The sequence below is a fragment of the Ixodes scapularis genome, unplaced genomic scaffold, assembly GCF_016920785.2.
Source record: "Ixodes scapularis isolate PalLabHiFi unplaced genomic scaffold, ASM1692078v2 PGA_scaffold4__175_contigs__length_147842914, whole genome shotgun sequence".
NCBI lineage: Eukaryota > Metazoa > Arthropoda > Arachnida > Ixodida > Ixodidae > Ixodes > Ixodes scapularis.
Window position 1 is genome coordinate 22852219 of NW_024609879.1, and position 21940 is coordinate 22874158.

The window sequence follows — 21940 nt, forward strand, 5'->3', positions numbered from 1 at the left end:
TTTTTAAAATACATTCCTCAAAACGGAAAAAAAGAAAACTCAAACCAAAAGTTTAGAAACAGCAGTTCCCAACGTTTCGGGGTCGACTTGACTCCTTCTTCAGGGGTGACTAAAAAAAGAACCACTTCCTCGCACACCTGAATTCCATAGAACCGGCCATCCAGTTCACTGTAGAATACGAGAGAGATGGAGTCTTGCCGTTCCTCGATGCTCTGGTGAAAAGGCAAGGAGACAAGCTGGGGTTCACGGTCTACAGGAAGCCAACACACACCGGACGCTACCTTGATTATGACTCGAACCACCCAACGAGTCACAAGACGTCGGTGGTCTCTACTCTCCTGTCTAGAGCAACGACCATCTGTTCGTCGGAAAGACACAGAAGAAAGGAGAATCAGACCATACTTGCTGACCTCCAAAAAAACGGCTATTCAAGGAGTTTTGTCCAACGCGTCGCCCGTCGACAGTGCTGCACGCGCAATAACCATGGATCGTCGGGTGACACACAGCCCCGCCCCATCGCGCGCATCAGCGTCCCCTATGTAAAAGGGACGAGCGAGACACTGGCGCGCGTGCTCCGAAAAGAAGGTATCCAAGTGGCGCACAAGCCAGTGTCAACATTAGGACGGCTCATGCCAAGGCCGAAAGATCGCCTCCCAAAAGAGAAAGCACAGGGCGTGGTCTACAAGATACCGTGTGCGGAGTGCCCCGCCGCCTACATCGGTGAAACTAAATCTTTTCCCGAACGCATGCGCCAGCACCAGAACGATGTGCGCAATTTCGATCGCGAGCGTAGCGCCGTCGCGGAACATTGTGAGGTGTTTGATCATCGCATCGACTTCGGAAAAGCACACGTGATAGACACGGAGCCACACATTCGAAGACGCCTGTTCTTGGAGTCGTGGCACATCCAGAATACACCGGGGAACATTAACAGGTCCCTCGGGGCCTTACCATCTATTTACGTCCATGGCCTGCGTCACGTTCAGAAAAGATCACCTCGGTAGAAGAAGAAGGAGAGGTCGAAGCTCGCGCTGTCCAATTCTATTTTTAGTCACCCCTGAAGAAGGAGTCAAGTCGACCCCGAAACGTTGGGAACTGCTGTTTCTAAACTTTTGGTTTGAGTTTTCTTTTTTTCCGAATTGTTCCCCAAACCAGACAGATTTCTGTCGAAGATGTTTACTTTCATTCCTCAAAACTTGCGTCACCGACTTCAGGGCACTTGCAACGGGTTTCTGGGTCTCTGATTTTAATTTTGCATCGCACACTCGGGAGTTAGTGTGCGAGGCTCAACAGAAATATAATCCCCAAGAAATGTAATCAGCTTGGACGTAATAGGTGAAAAAAATACAGAGCTTCAAGCAGCTTTTTTTTTTGTCGATTGCATTTTGATATAGACCAACAAAGGACCAAAACGACCAAGACGCACAGCACTAGCTAGAGAATTTTTTATTGTTGCAACTCGCACCAGTTACAAAAATCTGGACGACCCGCGCTTTTAGAATGTTCCTGGCAAAAATATGGATGAAAATCAGGCTGGAAAGCATCACAAGTTTTCACAGGCACTTATTTAGCGAGTCTGCCTGTGAACGACAATTTCGTCACTATTCTTGCCCTGGACTAGCACCGTAATCACAAAGTCACTAAACGCTTGTGCTTGATTGAGAGACACTGCATTCGGTGCAGAACGTAGTTTTCTTCCTGCTCTGGACAGTGATAATAAATTTGAGGGATGTATTTTCGCTCACAAAATTGTATTTAATTACAATTGTATTTGAAATACCCACGTTTTAGTATTCAAATACACACGTCAAATACATTACCCAATTTGTAATTAAATACAAATGCAAAATACACAATGTATTTGAAATACGTATCTTAAATACTTGTATTTGAAATACTGCCCATCCCTGATCCAGATTATGGACCGATCCATGCTACTATAATGCATGCTTCCAAAATATTAGCCCAGATCTAAAGTTCCGAATGCTGAGAAATATAAAATGACGAACAGAAACTGTACAGCATCGATTTCACCTAAATGTGGCTCTTACTAGAAAATGTCTTCATATGACCAGGAAATCGATCCACCGTGTTGTACAGCATGCTCAACAACACACGACATGAAACATATACCCTGCCACTGTTTCCTATACAGCTCCCAAAGAAAAACACCAAAACAATCCTTGAAAAACCATAATCAGGACATTGTGCTCAGTCATGTATTAGGCCCGGACTCTAGTAGCAGAAGAATCCAGAGCAACCAATGCTTTACTACGGTTCTTAAATCACACCCGCCTGGAACAAGAGCTGTGATCTGAAATCCCTTTTTTTTTTAGTTTACGTGCAGCTATTTATTTTTCGCAGATCTTTGAGTGCGTATATATGTATTTGTGTATGTGTATGTGATCTGTGTGGGGGACGGGGGAGGACGTATCTGTGGTGACTGCAAAAGACCATCGTCTTTGTCAGCAGAGCCCGAGCTCGGACACGGCGTGCATTCCGTTCTTCGGCGAGCTGGAATCTTGGCAACTGGTCATGTCTCTCTGACCTGCTGTATTGGAATAAACCCTCAGTACACCCCTTGACTCGGGCCTACTACACGTATGGATATATGTGATCTCACTCTTTCTTTACTTCTCTATTCTGTGTGATGCATCTCTACTCTCTTTTAACGCAAGCTAACACACCAGGACTCACAAGCAGGTTGACCTCTTTGATTTCCAGTAAATAAACAAACTTTCTCTCTTTGGTGAGTTCGTAAAATGTAATATGTGATCACAACCATTTTTGGCCACAAATCACAATGGTTCTACTAAAAACTGAGCGAAATACATACAAACATTTTGAAATGCTCATCAAACATGACTTTGCTCAGTTTCAGATTAACAATTCTAATACCAGTTCTTCGTGCCGCCTTTTCATTTGCCTGGTTTGATTTCTTTTTTTAATTTAACCTTCCATAGAAAGCCATTTTCTTTTTGCTGCAAAAACATCCTGTCTTTTGTTTGTGACCCTTGTGTATTTACAGCAGGTTCTATTTTAATGCAAGTGGCGTGACTACAAATCCTGTTAGAGTAAACATTCAGGAATTACCTCGATCACGCCTCAAATATTTTACACAATGCATGGCTATAAAAAACAACAATAACAAAATTCGGGACTGGTGAGAATTTATGACGCATTTATGTTTAGTACTCTTGCGTAGGCAAGGTTTCTTGCACTCTGTAAACATCCGCGTGCTTTTTGAACTAGCAAGGATATTCACAAACATCATCCGACAAGAATAAAAAGATATAACTTTAAATTGAAAAACCATCGCTAGATTAAAATGAAACAACTCAGAAATGTTTCACATTGCTTCAAGAAGTGTTACTAATTGAAATATGCGCATAAAACATGCCAGCTCAAAATAGTTTGTACAATTAACCGACTGTTGAATACCGCAGAATTTTAAGCTGTGAAGAGTGTATTCCATTACATAGATCTGCATGTGTTTGAACATTTCCAAAAATTTATATTTAATATTAATATGACTTAAGGTTTTACTTACAAACAATTATCAAGTTTTGCTAGAAATTTGCAATATTTAGTAACAATAATAATCTTAATTGCTTTAAGAGAGCCATGGCTTGGAGGCCCGCGGGGCCGCGTGAATTAAGGTTATTATATAATTATGTAATATACGAGATTAATGTAACGGTGATTATGATATGATATGCACAAGTGCTTTAGACCTAGCAGCGGTCTTCGCGATGGTGGTATTTACGGGGCGCCATCGGCTGCTGACTTCTAGCAGGCCAGTCTCGACCGCTTCGACAGGGCTACCAGCGTGCCGGGCTTGCAGACGAGCCGGTTGAAATTCCGGTAACGCAGGGTAGCCTTGACGTCTCCCAGCCCGCTCTCGAACATGTTTCCTAGCCCCGTGAGCACCCTGTCGATCGAAGGCGTAAAATGACGGCTTGTGCGAATTCGTTAGTCATGTCTCAAAATAATAGCGCAAGTACGGGATTACACACAAGCACACGTCACCACCGGCCAGAAAGAAAAAAAAAATCCCACTTAGTGACACAATCACAGCAGACAAAACACTCACTCAGCACCCATTCTCATTTCTTTTACGCCTTTTTAAAACATTCGTGAATATTGGCTTCGTTTTCTTTAACGGCCATGAAACGACGATCATGTATGTTTATCCTAAAGTGAAAGATAAGCGAATTCTTTTCCTGATAAAGTGAGCGATGGACTGCTAACACATCTATTGTCATACCTGGCAATATGTTCCCCTTCCACTATCTCTCTAGTCAGCTGGCTATTGCTTCTGTCCAGCAATTTACACCTATCTAGATGTGCCGCACATCCAAAATCACGGCAATGTTGTCCTAAATGTCCTGAGTTGGATCTAGTTATGTTGTTGTTATGCTCACAGAGTCGATCGTTTAATCATCTTTCAGTCTGGTCGACATATTTTTACGACAGGACAGGGTAAAGGATATGCATATACTACCATTAGTGTGCCCCGAACGAAGCTAGCCTGGTGCTTTTTTGTGCACCTCGCTGAATGTTGTAAAAAAATCGTTCAATCTTTTGCTTAAACTGGAAAGCTTTCTTCCAGCCGAGAAGATGACGTCGTTGCTGACCCTCTTCGCCACTTGCTTAAGACCATGGGAGACGTTGTGGATATAAGGCACAACAATGGGTCTAGGTGACCGGTCTCTTCGTTTTCCTCTGATGACATCTTTTTTCTGTCCTCTTAGAAGGTTCTCCGCCACTGATTTTAATAAGGAAGTGTTAATAAATATGTTAATAAAACATCAGTTCCTTGTATGGGCGCGTGTGCTTACTCTATTCCTCCCTCCCCAGTTCTTTTTATTTACATCAACCTCCAGCGTCATCTTGATCATCTGTCAATCAAAATCAAACCAACATCAAGCGTCGTCTTGATCATCTCAAAATCATGCGTCCCCCTAGTTCCACTTGCAGAGCAGACCTACATGGTATGCTCTAGCCTTTCTGCTATGTCGTGGCAATCGTAATCCTGAAATAAATATATTTTTTTTAATATCATTATGGTGTGCCAGCGATAGAAACGTCGGCCCCTCGGCGCTCGAGGAACACCGGAGGGATTCCGCCGGGGTTACTCCGGAAGCACAAAATGTGAAGTAAGCATGCGTTTGTGCCGCCCAATTACGTCCCCATCCGTACTTGATGGGTTCTTTCATTGACATAGTCACTGGTCAGGCTTGTGCGTCTCATTAAAAACAAAAAGGACTAGAATAACTGTGAGTCTGCATACAATTTAATTGGGAAATGACCGTCGGGACATGGTTTAACGGGAGTAAAAAGGGCTTCGTGAAGCAGAAATCCATGTGATGAGAATAAGAATAAACTCATTTTGACTTCTCATAAACCATGGCCCACATGCTGATTGAGCGGCGTCCAAAGCATTCCCTATTAGATTGCATGAAAATCTTTAGTTCGTTCCAGGTGACGGTGAATCTCACGAAACTGACTAGTTTATATATCGAGGACAGAACTCAGTAAATACGACCGGAGACGCCGTTGGGCCGCGTAACCGTTCCGCCATTTACCGGGTCCATTTCGGACGTTCAGGGGTCGACTTCTCGATCACTGGCTCGCCGTAATTCCGAATAAAAAGCGGTACGCATAAAAATTGAGTAGCAGCAGATGGTATTTTAGTTTTCAATCACTCGGGCTGACGCAGTCGATCACGACGCAAAAAACGAACTTGAGGAAGGTGGAAAGCATTGCCTCCGCACATAAAATAATATCGGACGAAAGTTCATCAACATGGCTTCAGCGAGATTTCTGGCCTAAAATACATCACCACAAAGCGTCAAATACCATGACGTAAGTTTAGTTCCCTGCTCAAGAAATTACTCGATAGCCCTATAGCAGCTAGAATATTGACTGCAATAGGGTAAACATGCTATACAAAACGTTTGATCTTAATGCGAACATTTTAAAGGGCCAGAGTTCGACGTGTATTTCACTGGCATGAGTTTGTAAAAAGGCAATAACCATTGGGATAAGTTGGCTAATTAAACATGGTTACGATTCGCGCACAAAGAGACGAGGACAAACGAGGAAGGAACACACAACACAGAGAGCCGAGCACTCACAACTCTGGTATGATAAGTGAAGAAACGAAAGATGAAGCACAATTTTTACAGGAACAACGGCACCAGGGGGTAAACAGTTCAGTCGCAGTCAAATGATCGCAAGAAGGTAACTTCTTTTAGAGCGCAGCTCTTAGGCACCCGTTTCCGGCTTGATCGGCGTCGCCGTCGGCGTAATCACGCGGTGCATTATTGGTAAATTTTACCGACGGAACCCGAGGTCCTCCTGAAGGACCTCGAGTTCCTTCGGAAGGACCTCGGGAGAACCTCGGGTTTCTTCGGGAGGACCTCGGGAGGACGTAGATTCCTTCGGGAGGACCTCGGGAGGACTTCCGGCTCCTTCGGGAGGACCTCGGGAGGGCCTCGGGTTCCTTCGGGAGGACCTTGGGAGGACCTCGGGTTCCTTCGGGAGGACCTCGGAAAAACCTCAGGTTTCTTCGGGAGGAGCTCGGGAGGACATCGGGTTCGTTCGGGAAGACCTGGGCTACCTTCGGTGACCTCCGAAAGGAGGGGGGTCACGTGACCCACACCCCCGAGAAGACAGGACCACGTGACCCCCCTCCCGAGGTCACGTGTCCCGCCCTCTCGAGGTCACGTGACCCCATCCGCGAGGTCACGTGGCCCCTCCCTCACAGGGTCACGTGACCTCCTCCCCCGAGGTCACGTGACCCCCTCCCCTCCCCGAGGTCACGCGACACCCCCCGAGGGCAGGTGACACCCTCCTCGGGGTCACGTGACCCCCTCCCGAGGTCACGTGCCCCCTCCCAAGATCACGTGACCCCCCTCCCCCGAGGTCACGTGACCCCCCTCCCCCCGAGGTCACAAGACCCCTCCCGAGGTCAGGTGACGCCCTCCCGAGGATATTGAAGAATGAGGGGAGGAGGAGGAGAAGGAAGAGGGGTATACCCTCCCCTTAGTACCCTTCCCTCCTCCTCCTGAAGAGCTACGTTCTAATTCGACTTAGAGGCCGTTGTAAACGGCTTTCAGTTTTTTCGCTCAAAGCTACTGACGCCTAACTAACGCAGCAATCGGCCAAGTTCAAGATGGTGAACGCCTCGAGCGCCTCGCGCGTTTGTTTTTCTTTAAAGCGGCCAATGATTGATGTTTTTCTAAGGATGGTGTGCACGTACAGGTCTTACAGTTCACCGGAAGGTGACCTTCTACAGTAAATGTTAGAGAAAGTTTCGGCTCTCGTAGCCGGTCTTTCAGACACCGTCCCGTCTGTCCAACATAGCATCTTCCACAGGAAAAAGGAATGCTATATACAACGCCCGATGAACAGGGAACATAAGGCCACACATGTTTTGTTGTTTTTTTTGTGTGGCACGTATTTTTTGATAATTTTTCCGCTTTTTCGCGAACCTTAGAACAAATTCGTCGCATTTTTAGGGGCTTATAGTACTACGGGCACACCATACCTACTTGCGACTTGTTTTAGATTATGTGATATTTTGTGTAGGTATGGCATAACCACCACCCGGTTTTCGTCAACCGGGTGGTGGTTATGCCTAGCTTTTTCGCCCCCTTTTACATTCTTTACCAGCGTTTCTATCACTTTAAATAAGACCTGATTCGGGAACCCTGAAGATTTTAGTCTATCGGTTTGATATCATATCCTAGAAGGTTCTTTACCAGCGTTCCTATCACTTCAATTAAGACCGGATTCAGCAACCCTGAAGATTTTAGTCTATCGATTTGATATCATATCCTAGAAGGTTCTCCGCCACTGATTTTAGTAAGGAAGTGTTAATAAGGATGTTAATAAAGAAATAACTTCAATTAAAATATGGCAACCAACCAATTCCTCAACATGTAGGAGCCCTACGTTTCGAACCGACTCGATTCTTCGTCAGGGGCGACTGTGGCCGTTGAGGAGCGGCGTTTTTCGGTCGTCGTTTTCTTCTCTCGGGGATATGGCGCATTTCTTGATCTTCTACTTTCATGAATATGGCGAAGCCCGTTCACATACACTGTTGGTAAAGCACCAAGGCATCTATTTATGTTGCCTGGCGTCGTTTGAATATGCCAGGACTCGATGAAAAGCCTATGTCGGTTGTTGGTCTCTGCGTCGATAAGGCTGGTGCTGTCGAAGTCAATCCGGTGGTCTTTGATTTCGCACTGCTCAGCGACTGCGCTGCGCTCGTGGTCGAGCTTGCGAACGTCGTTTTTGTGTTGGCGTATTTTTTCATTAAAATTCTTTGTCTCGCCGATGTAAGTGGCTGGACAATCTGCTCAAGGGATCTTATAAACCACGCCCTGCGTTTCTTCTTTAGGAGGGCGATCTTTTGGGCGGGGCATGAGTAATCCAAGCGTGCACATCACCTTGTGGGCCACGCTGATTCCTTATTTGAATAGCACGCGTGCAAGCGCCTCGCTTGTTCCCTTGATGTAGGGTACGGAGATGCGCGAGGTTGGGCGTGGCTGCGTACAGGCTTGTGGTTGCTGGTGTCTTCGATCTCGAGCTTGACGACGGGCAACGCGTTGGATGAAGGTGCTCGTGTATCCGTTCTTTTTCAGATCAGCACGGACAGGTTTTTTTTTTCCTTTCTTCTGTCATTCTCATACGAGCATATAGCCTTCGTCCCAGACAGCAGTGTCCTAAACACCGATGCTTAATGGCAGGCTGGGTGATAGGAATCAAACGAGATAACGTCCAGTATGCGTGGGCTTCCTGTAGACTGAAAACCTCAACTTTTCTTTTCTTCTCAGGAGCACGTCCAAAAAAGGCAAGGAATTGACTTTTTCAAGTTCCGCTATGAATTGGATAGCCGGTTCGATGGAGTTGAGGTATGAGAGGAATCTGTCCACTTCAGATCTTTGAAGGATGCAGAAGCAGTCGTCTACATACCGCACAAATATTCTGGGGGCAGTGGCGAATCACTGAAGGGCCTCTTCCTCAATGGCTTCCATGCACAGGTTAGCCGCGGTAACAGACAGATGCGCCCATGGCGGTTCCGGTGGCCTGTTTAAAATACTCTCCCTTGACGCTAAAGCAGGTGTTGCTAAGGCAGAACTCAAGAAGGTGGGTTGGTTGGTTGCCATATTGGTTGGTTGTCATATTTTAATTATTGTATTTCCCAACCAGAGAGATTTCTCTCAAATGTTTAGTCTCAAGAAATAACTTCCTTGCATCCGTGTTCTGTGTTCCTTCCTCGTTTGTCCTCGTCTCTTGGTGCGAAAATTTTAACCATGTTCAACATTTACCAACAGGCCCAGCTTACTACTCTACTATTAGCTAAATAGCTTTATTGTGGTAATTAACTTTTTAATTAATAGTCTGATGGGTCAGGTTTTAACTGCAGATTTGACGGCAGTTATAATTAGGAGCAACAAATTTAGAGAAATTTAGAAATGTCAGCGTTTTTCTAGGTATTGACAAATCAGTTTTCGAGTATTTTTTGCCTGATTCCGGAACACGATGCCGTTAAAGCGCCAAAACCTCCATGCATGCACAGCAATGTGAAGTGGGCGTTTCGAGCAACACGTCAAGATCTCATAATTTACATAATGCCTGGTCATAAAAAGCACGAATAACAGACTACTGGACTCATGTCAAGATATGACGCATTTATGTTTAGCACTCTTGCGTAGGCAAGCTTTCTTGCACCCTGTAAACATCTGCGTGCTGTGAAAAAAGCAAGGGTATTCACAAATCTCAAAGGGCCTCTGACACGCCAAAAAAAAGTTGTTTTTTTCATGCTAGGCGTTGAAAAGGCATGTCAGGACATTACAAAAAAAAAAATTTTCACTATAAAGGTGCGTAGTTTTTTTTATAAAAAATAGAAATACGAGGCCCATTTCAAAGTTCCCGCCAGTGCACTGTGACGTCACAGTGTACCGCAAGGTGTCGGGGCGGTCAGAAGGGAGGCATCGACCTACGTCACTAAAGAGGGTTCGCAGGAAGTCACGTGAGTTTCACTCCTCGTGCTCTCCACAACCGTGCCTAAGACTTTTTTTTCTGCTCTTTGTTTGAGCGATTGTAGAAAACGAAGTTTTAATTCCGCTAGCTCTTTATCGCTGCACCGTTGGTTAGTTTGCGTGCTGTAAAAGTTGAAGACGAAGAGTCAGTGAATCGACGTGATGGAGGTCAATGATGAAAGTGTTGCGAGTGCAAGCCAGTGTACGAGCGCATGCCATCAGTTCGATAATGCAGAGCTATACTGGGCACAAAAGAATCTATCAAGTCTTGAAAAAAATATTTTAGAACGCTCGCAGAAATTAGGATTGGTGGCGTACGACACGCCCAATTGCATTGCTGAAGGTTCAGACACCGAGGTCGTCGAATCATCGTATACTCTCCAGGCTGAAGATGCCTGCCGTCTCTCGGAAATGCATGCAGTGTGATCTCTTCTTCAGTTGCTGAAATACCGGGACAGTCCCTCACACAGCACCTTCTAGGCATTGTAGTTGATCACGTCAATTCACTGACTCCTCTTCTTCTACCTTTACAGCAACATTAAGCGATGAAAAGCAGATAAAGGAAACCTTGTCTGCTTGGATCGCTCGTGGAGATGCGGAGAATAACAAAACTATTTAAAAAAAAATATTACACGCGCTCGCGGTAAGCACGAGGAGGGATACAACTCACGTGACTTCTGGTGATGCCTCTCTTCTGACCGCCCCGACACCTTGCGTTACACTCTTACGTCACAGTGCACTGGCGAGAAGCTTGAATTAGGTCTCATATTTCTATTTTTATAAAAAAAAACTAAGCAGCTCTATAGTGAAACAGGTTTTTTTTGTAATGTCCTGACAAGCCATTCCAACGCCTAGCATGAAAAAAAATAACTTTTTTTGGCGTGTTAGGGGCCCTTTAAGCAACAAGAATAGGAAAATATTATTAAAAATAAACATCGCTAGATTGAATTGAAACAACTCAGATATATTTCACACTGCTAAAAGGCGTGTCACTAATTAAAGATGCGCATAAGACATGCCAGTTCGAAATATTTTGTTCGATTTATAAAATATTGAACATTGATCTCGACGCCAACATATAATAAAACTCTACATGTTGTTGAAAGTTGAAAGATGCCCGTCCTTGTCCGTCCTTTTTGTTCATTCTTTCTGCAACAAGTTATCAAAACCATCGCGCTCACGTTCAACTATGTTCAACTACGCAGAATTTTGAGCTCTGAAAACTGGTATTCTATGCCAAAGAACTGAAGGTGTTTGAATATTTCTTGAAGGCGTATTTTTAATATCAATATAACTTAAGGTTTTACCTTCAAACGGTTATCGAGTGTTACAACATATTTACAATTGTTTAATAATAATAATAATCTTTATTGGCTCAGGAGAGCCGTGGCACCGCAGAAAGGTAGCAGATCGTATCTTGGAGGCCCGCTGGGCCGCGTGAGTGATGGTAATTATGTAATGATGTAATATACGAGATGAAGTAATGGTGATTATGATATGATATGCACAAGTGCTTTAGGACCAGTCTCGAGCGTTTGGAAAGTGCTTCCTGCGTTCCCGGCTTGCAGACGAGCCTGTTGAAGTTCCGGCGAAGCAGGGAGTCCAGCCCCTCTGTGGTGGGGCTCCAGGGATCGGCACTGGTGTTGGCCGGGCGGCGGTCTCCGCCAAAGCTAGCCTTGAAGTCTCCCAGCCCGCGGTCGAGCTTGTCACCTAGCAGCGTGAGCACCCTGTCAATGGAAGGCATGGTGTGTGCCACTGGTCCGGCTGGCTCTCTAACAATGTAAAAGACACGTCTTACGGTATCTTTGTCAACGTCATTTTCATAAGATTGAGAGACACAACTTAACCTTCTTGAAAGGATTCATTCTAAAACATGCCGTACTGCAGAGAACAACTCATATATAAAATTATGAGGACACGCTACCGACTTTATCTTTGGTATAATATTCACTGCAGTTTAAATTTATTTGGACCCTTAACGGTGATTAGAGTGCCTAAAAGTCACAGCCTTATGAACCCAGAAAAGGGTATTTTTGGAAACTGAAGCCCCCAATGCCCGGAAGTACTTGTGTGTCTTGCATCTGTATACGCCTAAGAATTTGTGTGAGGGTGCAAGGATATTACGTCGGCATAACATGCACCACACCTTTGCTTTGAGCAAAAAGAAAGGTTAAAATTTCGGTATATTTATTGCTTTAGAGAGCTTCTGATGGTCTCTGTCTCGACATTTGATGAGCTTTTTGATCATTTGTGATTAGGCTCTGTACTTTTCGGTTTTCACCAAAAAAAAAACCGTAAATATCCACCGGTGTCGCAAATAAAAATCGGTGAAACCCAGAAAACACAGTTTTTTTTTTCTATTTTCAAGCAAGCACAGTTTTTTTTTTCACCGGAAAGTCCTTTATACTTCACAGTTTCAACCAAAAACACCGCTAAACACGCTAGTGCACCTTCTTCAAGACAGAAAGTAAGATATCAGCCTACTGCAGCAAAAGCAACGTTCACTACACAGCTGTCAGAACTGTGGTGTAGCCATCTGGCCCCAGCCATCAAGATCTTGAGCACAGAAGTCATCTCCGCCGAAGTTAAGAAACCAAGAAAGCATCCCAAGTGGTTGTGATACCCAAGCGAGTAATGCAGACTTCCCACTTCTGCCAAGCCATTCAACTGACGGGGCAAGTTCACTTCAAACATCACTAGGATCTTCACACGGCCAACACCAAGAAAGCGTCAGCCAATCGAGGAAGCTCGAGCGGACTAGAAAAAGCAAGTCCGCAACGAATGTAAGGTCCCACCGCTTTCAAGATCGAGTGAAACGCCAAAATTACAGAACCTAGAAAAAACTTCCAATTTAGTCTTTGTTCTGGGTACCCTTCCCCTCAAGCAAATTCATTACACCACACTGTGCTGGGAGTAGCCTTTGACGACTAACTGAGCTTCCTTTACCATATGAGTGCGATCCTATCAAAGGAACGCTAGGAGTCTGAGTTTTGTAACTCGCATAAAATGTGACATGCCTCCAAGTCCAGTCAATAACCTAAACACCGCTCTTGTCCTCCCTCACCTTCTGACAAGTGCGAGAAGATCCAACGTGACGCCCTGGAAATCGCGGCGCAGGGCCGATTGCACGCTTTACCGTCGCAGTATTCCTCGCTCCCATCTTTTGCCTTACAGAGAAGCCGCGCCCTCGGTCGTGCAAGATAGCTGCAAGACGGCGTAGCAGCGCTCATCGCAAACAAATAGCACCTATCGGTCTCTTCTGCAACCTTAGAAGCATTTCGTTAAGCCTACAGAAGCTCCCCGCCTAAGCAGCCGTACGAGAAGGCTGTAACCTCTTATAGCACGCACACTACGCCGCAAAGATAGCGGCCACCCGCACATGAAAGTCGCTATAGGCCCTGGATTGGCTGGGTCAACTCCGAGCGACTTTAACGACACTGGGGCACTCTGCCGACAGGCATCACGGCAACTCAATTCTTAAAGTGCGGGCGCGTGTGCTTACTCTCTTTCTCCCTCCCCCTTCTGTTTCATTTAGACCAACTCCAAACGTCATCTTAATTATCCTGTCTATGTATCTGTCAAAATCATGCGTCCCCTAATTTCACAGGCATAGCAGGCCTACATAGTAAGTTCTAGCCCTTCTGCTATCTCCTGGCTTTCGTGAGCCTGAAATAAATATATATATATATATTATTATTAAGGAGTGCCGGCGTAGAAACGTCGACAACTCGGCGGCCATGGGGCACCGGAGGGATGACGCTGGGGTTAATCCGGAAGCAGAAAATGGGAAGTAAGCCTGTGTTTGCGCGGCCCAAATACGTATCCATCTGTGCTTAACGGGTTAGTTCACATCAGCAACAAAACTGACTCCAACAACTATGCGTCTGCATGCAATTTAATGGAAAAATGAGCGGCGGGACGTGGTTTGACGGAAGTAGGAAGACATTTCGTGGAACCCAAGTTTATGTGATGAGGAAAGGAAGAAACGCGTTTTGACTTCCCATAAACCGCGTTCCGACATGCTTATAGAGCTGCGTTCATCACATTCCCGATTAGTTTGCACGCAAATCATTAGTTCGATCTTGGTGACGGTGAATCTCACAATACTGACCAGCTTATATGCCGAGAAGTCTACTCAGTAAATACGACTGGGCACGCAGGGCCGTTTAAAGGTCCCGCCATCTACCGGGACCACTTCAGACATTGAAGGGTCGACTTCTCAATCACTGGCTCGTCGCAATTCTGAATAAAGACCGGTACGTGTAAAAATTTAGTACCAGCCGATGGTATTTTATTTTGCCGATCACTCGGGCTGACGGAGTCGATCACGACGAAACAACGAACTCGAGGGAGCTGAAAAACACTGCCTCCGCACAACGAATCACATAGGGCGATAGTTTATCATCATGGCTTCGGCGAGATTAATGACCTAAAATACATCACGCCAAAGCGTCCTATAGCATAACCGAATTTCTATTGCCTTCCCAAGAAATTAATCGATAGCTTTAGTGCAGTAAGAATATAATTACAATGGGGTAAACAAGCTATACAAAAGGTTTCATTTTAAATCAACCAGATTTTAAAGGAGCTGGAGTTTGACGTGTATTTCAATGGCTCGGAGGAGGTTAGAAAAGGGAATAACTGTTATGACAAGTTGGCTAATTAACTTTATTCTGGTAATTAACTTTTTAATTACTAGTATTGTGGGTCAGGTCTTCACTGCAGATTTGACGGCAGTTAAAATAAGAAGCTAAACCAATGGACCTTTTTCATATACCGACGGCACCAGGCGGTAGCTGCACGAACTAAAAATTGAGGAAGTGACCTACCTGCGTTACCAATCGATAATGGGAACTACGCTACCGGTTTCTTCGCTCTCTGAGCTGCGGTGCGTGCCCAACGCGACTGTAGAGAGGGGCATCCGTGGCGTCCATCCAAGCGTCGTGTTTTTCTTTCCGTCCACTTTATTTTTTTATGTAACGGAATTATATATATGCTGTAATTACGTGTTCTACTCACTTATCCACAGGCTCCTTTCGAACTTCCTCGATTTTTCGTGCCGGCTTCCACCGCTTGGCATCGGGTGCTCGCGCGTGCGCAGAACGCTCTTCGGAAAAGGTCTGTTGAAGGGATTTTCGAAATGTTAAATGTCTTTCAAGTATTGACAAAACACAGAACTTGGAAGTATAAAACAGCGAGGACGAGGACGGGAACAGGACATCTTTCATCTTTCTGAAAGATGTCCTGTTCCCGTCTTCGTCCTCTCTGTTAAATACTTTCAAGTTTTGTATCTATTAACCAAAACGCTCTTTTCCAATTGTAACTGACAAAGCACTTTTCGCGTTTTCTTGAACAGATTCTGAAACACGATGGGCGTAAAGCGCCAAACCTTCCATGCATGCAATGTGACGTCGGCGTTTCCAGCGTCTCGTCGATATCTCGGCCGCGTGTCCCTATTCGATAAACTGACATTGCGCTGCCCAGATAGGGATGAAGCTCTCGAAAGAAGAATGCATTGGAAGGAAAGTCTGGCACACTTTCTGCGTCCAGTTTTAAAATAATTAAGTGTAAAAACAAAGACCGGAAACTGATTTAAATATATTCGAATATTATTTCTGTTCTTCAGCAATGCGTGTTTTTTTTTCGCTTAGCAATTTTACGACTTCCCTAACATGTTCATTTTGTGGGTAATAAACAAAATAATTATAGTGGAATAAATAAAATAAACAGGTGCAGCGTTATAATCTAAAATATTGCTACCGCTTTTATATAAATTTCTATAAATACATAGGAAATACTGCATTACCTTCAGATTGAGTGCTAGCTGAAGAATAAATTCTATTCTTATGCACAGTAGCTCGCATGATACACCACGCTAATATAAATAATAATTAAATTAATCGAAACTTGTTTTTTGTTGAAAATTGGCTATTCACGAATAACGCGGATGATCTTTGACTTCAAATTAGCAAAAAATTCCTGGTGCTGGGTGAGCCACCCTACAATGGTGAAATCAGAATTGCACTGCATACATCACCGTATTTCGTCAAATTAACAACACTCTGGCTACGGCAATAATCTATTTAATATAGCTGTATTTTTAGGAGAGTTATACGGCGGTTCATTTGCCATTAGTGCCATGTTTTATAATTACATTTGCAAACAAACTCAACATTTTTTTAACAGCTGCGAGAACTCTGCTTCACGCCAGACAATTTACTTTAGAAATGTCAATGCTGTCTAGAAACTGAACAGATGTTCCTGTTTGGAAACAGGATACCACATGTGTAGATGGATACAAGCCTTGTTTTTTTTTAATGTAAATACTGCGTGACAACAAGAATGAAAATAAAATTATTTGTTCGCGTTTCCGCACTTGCTGAACATATAAAACGTGCCGGTTGCTCCTGCTTTGTCACAGCCGAGGTTTCGAGCGCTTCACGGAAACCCGCCAATATGAACGCCGCTTTCATTGTTGCTTTGCTGATTCTGGGAACCCTTACTGTGGACGCTATGTAAGTATCTATTCTTTATTTGTTGCCTCGGAGAATCTCAATCTTCTCAATACCAATTGAGTTCATAAGTCGAGAACAGCTCTGTTAGTCTTGTCTAATGAACTTACAGACTGGGCTCTTATGTAGCACATAGTTAGTCCTGAGATCGACGTACTGCAGTAGCTTTTAGCAAATATAATCCACACATCACTTCATGAATAGATGACCTTTATATTACTAAATCCTCGCTTCATTAGTTTAGTGCAAAGGCTCATGAAGCGTTAAAGTTTTGGACACACATTCTCGTCGGTGAGAATTGGTCAAGTTTTCTAGCCTCTCTTTAGAAGAAGAGCATGTTTGTGCTCAAGACCTATTGCACAATAAACGTGTTATGCAGGACGTGGACAACGCCACCTCGCACAGCAACTTTTCTGGGTTGCACTGGGGCCTCGGAAGCTAACTTGTCGACGTACAAAAGAAGACAGTATCAGTTTTACTGATCAAACTTACAAAATGTTTATAAATAGTACGGCCTACCTAGTTCGAAATCCCAGAAGCAATAGTAAGGGTGGTATAAAGAACAATATGTATATTTAGGATCTGGTAAATCAAAGTGTGCTGTGATGGAGCCGCGAATGTTTACAATTGCTAGTTTTCAACTTCGAGAACATTTTGATATTAGGAGGTCCCCAACATATAATTACCACCATTGTCTCCGTAGACGGGTTGTAAGCTGGGCTAGCTGGTAAGAAAAAAAAATGATTGAAAACATAAAAAGGGTAGAAAAATACCACCTGTAATATTCTATATTGTCCTACCTTTTTCGTTAATGTTGACCGTGTTTAAAGATAGTTCCCTTTTAAAACGGAGCCCATGGACTGCATTTTGATATATTATCTTGAGCCGTGAGTTAATTATAGTCACCGGCAGCGCATACAATAAAGGGTGGAGTCTATTATGTTCCAGATTCACGCTTGGTGATTTGTCCTTCGGCGTTCTTTTCGGCTACTGCCGCACTCGCATTGCCTGAGGAGCGACAATATGACGCAGGGGCTGGCCATGTCCTGCGCTGATTAGGATGTCGATGACTCTAACTTAGAAAGCTTGTCCTTTGAGAGAGTACTTTCCCGCGCTAAACAGAAAGACGGATCGCAATAATTTGTCCAGAACTACACTACTTTATAAATAAATGAAAAGAGACATATTCTTCATGGGTACAACCTAATTGTTTTTTTTTCTAATTCCTAGGCCTGATTGGGATCAATGTCCTAACTCACTGGTAAGATGCGACTGTCATACATTCGTTCCTTTTTTGTTTGGTACTGGTTTGTCAAAATATTGAAGAGCGCCTAAGACGACTGCTGCACATTCGAAGGAGTAGGGGAGCGGGATTCAGGAAGATAAGATGTTAGAAAGGTAGCAGGGAATTCTAATCATGATGTAGAAAATTCCAGACTGTGATAAAAGCAGGGAAACTTGGTCAAAGAAGAAAGATAAGGGAAAAGAACGTTTCAAACTCAGCTACTGCGTTTATTTCCACAATGTCTTATATACCCACAGCCTAACCACCGACCACCGACGTCACAAGGTCAACCTTTGTTATCTATATAAGGTTGATAGATAACAAAGTTTGACCTTGTGACGTCGATGGTCGGCGGTTAGTTTGTGGATATATAAGGCATTGAGAAAACAAACGCAGTAGCTGAGTTTGAGACGTTCATTTCCCTTGTCTTTCTTCTTCGACAAGGTTTCCCTGCTTTTACCAGAGTCTCAGATTTTCTACATCATGATCAACATCCATCAGCTCGCCTGCGCACTCACTGTCTTTTTATTGATGGGCAATTCTAGAAAGTAGAATCCACGATGATTTTCAAAGACAATGTGGCATCCTAGTTTTGCATCTGGGCAAACATTTTTTTTTCAATTCTATGCCTAACTTTTTTAACTGTTAAGAGCGATAACTTGATTCATTAGAAGTTTAAGAAATATACGTATCTTATTTCGAAAAAGGATAATAGTAATGCAATATTTTAGTATTATTCACTCTTGGTGTAGATGATAGTCTTCCTGCTCAGGCGTAACGGTTCCGGCATTGCCTACGCTAGGGGGCCGACTAAAAGTATCACTCACGCGTGTGACAGATAACTAAGATCGGCTATCAGAATGACATAGAGTTTTGAGTAAGATAACCTTCGACCTGGTTCAGGCAGTTGTGTGGAATGGCTAAAATGCTGAAAACTTTTTGTGCAAGGGCAGGAACTACCAGGCCTACAGACCCAGAGACTGATTATTGAAAATTAGGCAGTCAGCAAGCATGTGACATCGGGTATGTAAGCCGTCGACCAGCCGGCCGCATATACACTATGAGTGTTATTATCATGAGGGCATAAAAATCTCTTCGTCTAGACCAAAAAGAAAAGAAGAAATAGGGGGGGGGGGGGGGGAGGGGAGGAGGGATTTTTTAATTATGTAGCCGAACAAAAGATTGTGTCAACAACTCCTTTGGTGCCGGCAGAAGTGAGCGTTGTGTTCAACATCACTGACGTTCATGTACGAATATTTTGGTTGACCGATGCCGTCCATCGTTGAGGAGTAGTCCTGAAGCTTGATGTTTGTCCTAGCAGACTGGCTAAAAGTGATGCCTGCACATAGCATTTCAATTGACATATTTTACTGGTTATATTCGAAGTGTATTGGGAGTGTTGCCTCTGGGTAGGTGATATTATCTGGAATTAACATCGACTTGAACAGGCAGCCTAAATTAACCAGATTTTTCCCAGCGCATCAGCAGCTTTCTATGTCTTGGAGTAATCATTATAATTCGGAGAGCGTTAAAATTAGCTTTAGTTTGAATCTTTTTGCCGTCTTAATAATATTGCAATTATTTAGAACATAGCTCTTAAAGAGCCTCTGACACGCCAAACAAAATTTTTTTTCATGCTAGGCGTTGAAATGGCATGTCAGGACATTACAAAAAATTGTTCCACTATAAAGGTGCGTAGTCCTTTTTATAAAAAAATAGAAATACGAGGCCCAATTCAAAGTTCCAGCCAGTGCATTGTGACGTAACAGTGTACCGCAAGGTGTCGGGGCGGTCAGAAGGGAGGCATCACCGGAAGTCACGTGAGTTGTATCCCTCCTCGTGGTTACCGCGAGCGCGTGTATTATCTTTTAAATATTTTTGTCATTCTCCTCACGTCCACGAGCGATCCAAGCAAACAAGGTTTCTTTTATTTGCTTTTCATCGCTTAATGTTGCTGTAAAGGTGGAAGAAGAGGAGTCAGTGAATTGACGTGATTAACTACAATGCCTAGAAGGTGCTGTGTGAGGGACTGTCCCGGTATTTCAGCAACTGAAGAAGAGATCGCACTGCATGCATTTCCGAGAAACGGCAGGCATCTTCAGCCTGGAGAGTATACGATGAATCGACGACCTCGGTGTCCGAACCTTCAGCAATGCGATTGGGCGTGTGGTACGCTAGCAATCCTAATTTCTGCGAGCGTTCTAAATTTTTTTTAAAAACTTTATAGCTTTTTTTGTGCCCAGTATAGCTCTGTATCATCGGACTGACGGCATGCACTCGTACACTGGCTTGCATTCGCAACGCTTTCATCTTTGACCTCCATCACGTCGATCCACTGACTCTTCGTCCTTAACTTCTACAGCACGCAAACTAACCAACGGTGCAGCGATAAAGAGCTAGTGGAACTGAAACTTTGTTTTCTACAATCGCTCGTACAAAGAGCAGAAAAAAAAAGTCTTAGGAACGGTCGCGGAGAGCACGAGGAGTGAAACTCACGTGACTTCCTGCGAACGCACTTTTAGTGACGTAGGTCGATGCCTCCCTTCTGACCGCACCGACACCTTGCGGTACACTGTTACGTCACGGCGCACTGGCGGGAACTTTGAATTGGGCCTAGTATTTTTATTTTTTGTAGAAAAACTACGCACCTCTATAGTGAAACAATTTTTTTGTAATGTCCTGACATGCCATTTCAACGCCTAGCATGAAAAAAAAATTTTTTTTTGGTGTGTCAGAGGCCTTTTAAGGCTGGGCTCTATGGGACGAATATGCTGCGAATAACCGACGAATTTTGCCCGGTGACTTTTGCTCTGCGCGTGGAATGAACGCAGTGGCTGCTACGTCGCGCGCAAAGCGAGCGTGCCGTCGGGCGGCATGCGCCAGTTATTCGTCGCATAATTCGCTCCATGGAGTTCAACCTTTAGGCGGCCGTGTCCGGGTTTCGCGGCGTCCCCGTTGGCGTCTGGTTACACACGCTAAATTTAGCGAGAAAATTGACGTCACGGGACCTCAACAGTACTTCAGTTCTCTTGCTAAATTTAACAAAAAAATGACGTCACATGACTTGGTGGTATGTCAGCTATAAACGAATACATTTTCTCCGCTAGATCTAGCGGGAATGTTGACGTGACGTCACGGCAATAGCAATTTAATTGCACGATAAATTTAGCGGGAAAATTGATGCCGCGTGACCTGAACACCAATTCAGTTTCCCCGCTATATTTAGCGCGGAAAATGACATCACATGCTATAAATTTAGTCTTTCCGCTAGATTTAGAGGGAAAATTCACGTGACCTCAAGAGCTAATCAGTTCCCTGCTACATTTAGTGGGAAAATTATATCACGTGACCTCAGCACATATTCAGTTTCCCCGCTAAATGTAGCGGGGAAAGTAACGTCACATCACCTGGTGTCATATCACCCATGAACATATTCTGTTTATCGCCTAGATTCAGGCAGAAAATGGACGTCACGTGAACTGAAGACTAATTCAGTTGCCACGCTAAATTTAGCGGGGACAATCAGGGCACATGACTTGGTGTCATGTCACCTATGAACAAATTCAGTTGCTCCGCTAGATTTAGCGGGAAAATTGACGTCACGTGACCTCAACAGCAATTCGATTCCCTGCTAAATTTAGCGGAAAAATTGACGCCACGTGTAAATTCTATTGCCCGCTAGATTCAGCGGGGAATTGAATTGCTGCTGAGGTCACGTGGCGTCAATTTTCCAGCTAAATATAGCTGGGAAAGTGTACGAGGAGGGTAGGGTATGGAGGAGGAGGGGATGGTAGGGAGGAGAAGGATGAGAGAGAACGCAGGAAGAGGAGGAAGCAGGAGGAAGAAACGAGTAGGGAGAGGAGGAGGATGAAAGGACGAGGAGGACGGTAGAGAAGGAAAGGAGGAAGAGGAGAGAGGAGGAGGAAAGGAGGAGGACAGGGGGAGAAGGGGACGTGGAGAGAAGGAGGGGAAGACGAGGAGCAGAGGAGAAGGGGAAGAGGGCGGGGGAGGACGGGAGGAGGAGAGGTGGAGATGACGAAAAGAGGGTACGGAGGAGAAGGAGGAGGAGCATACCCTGCCCTCCACCT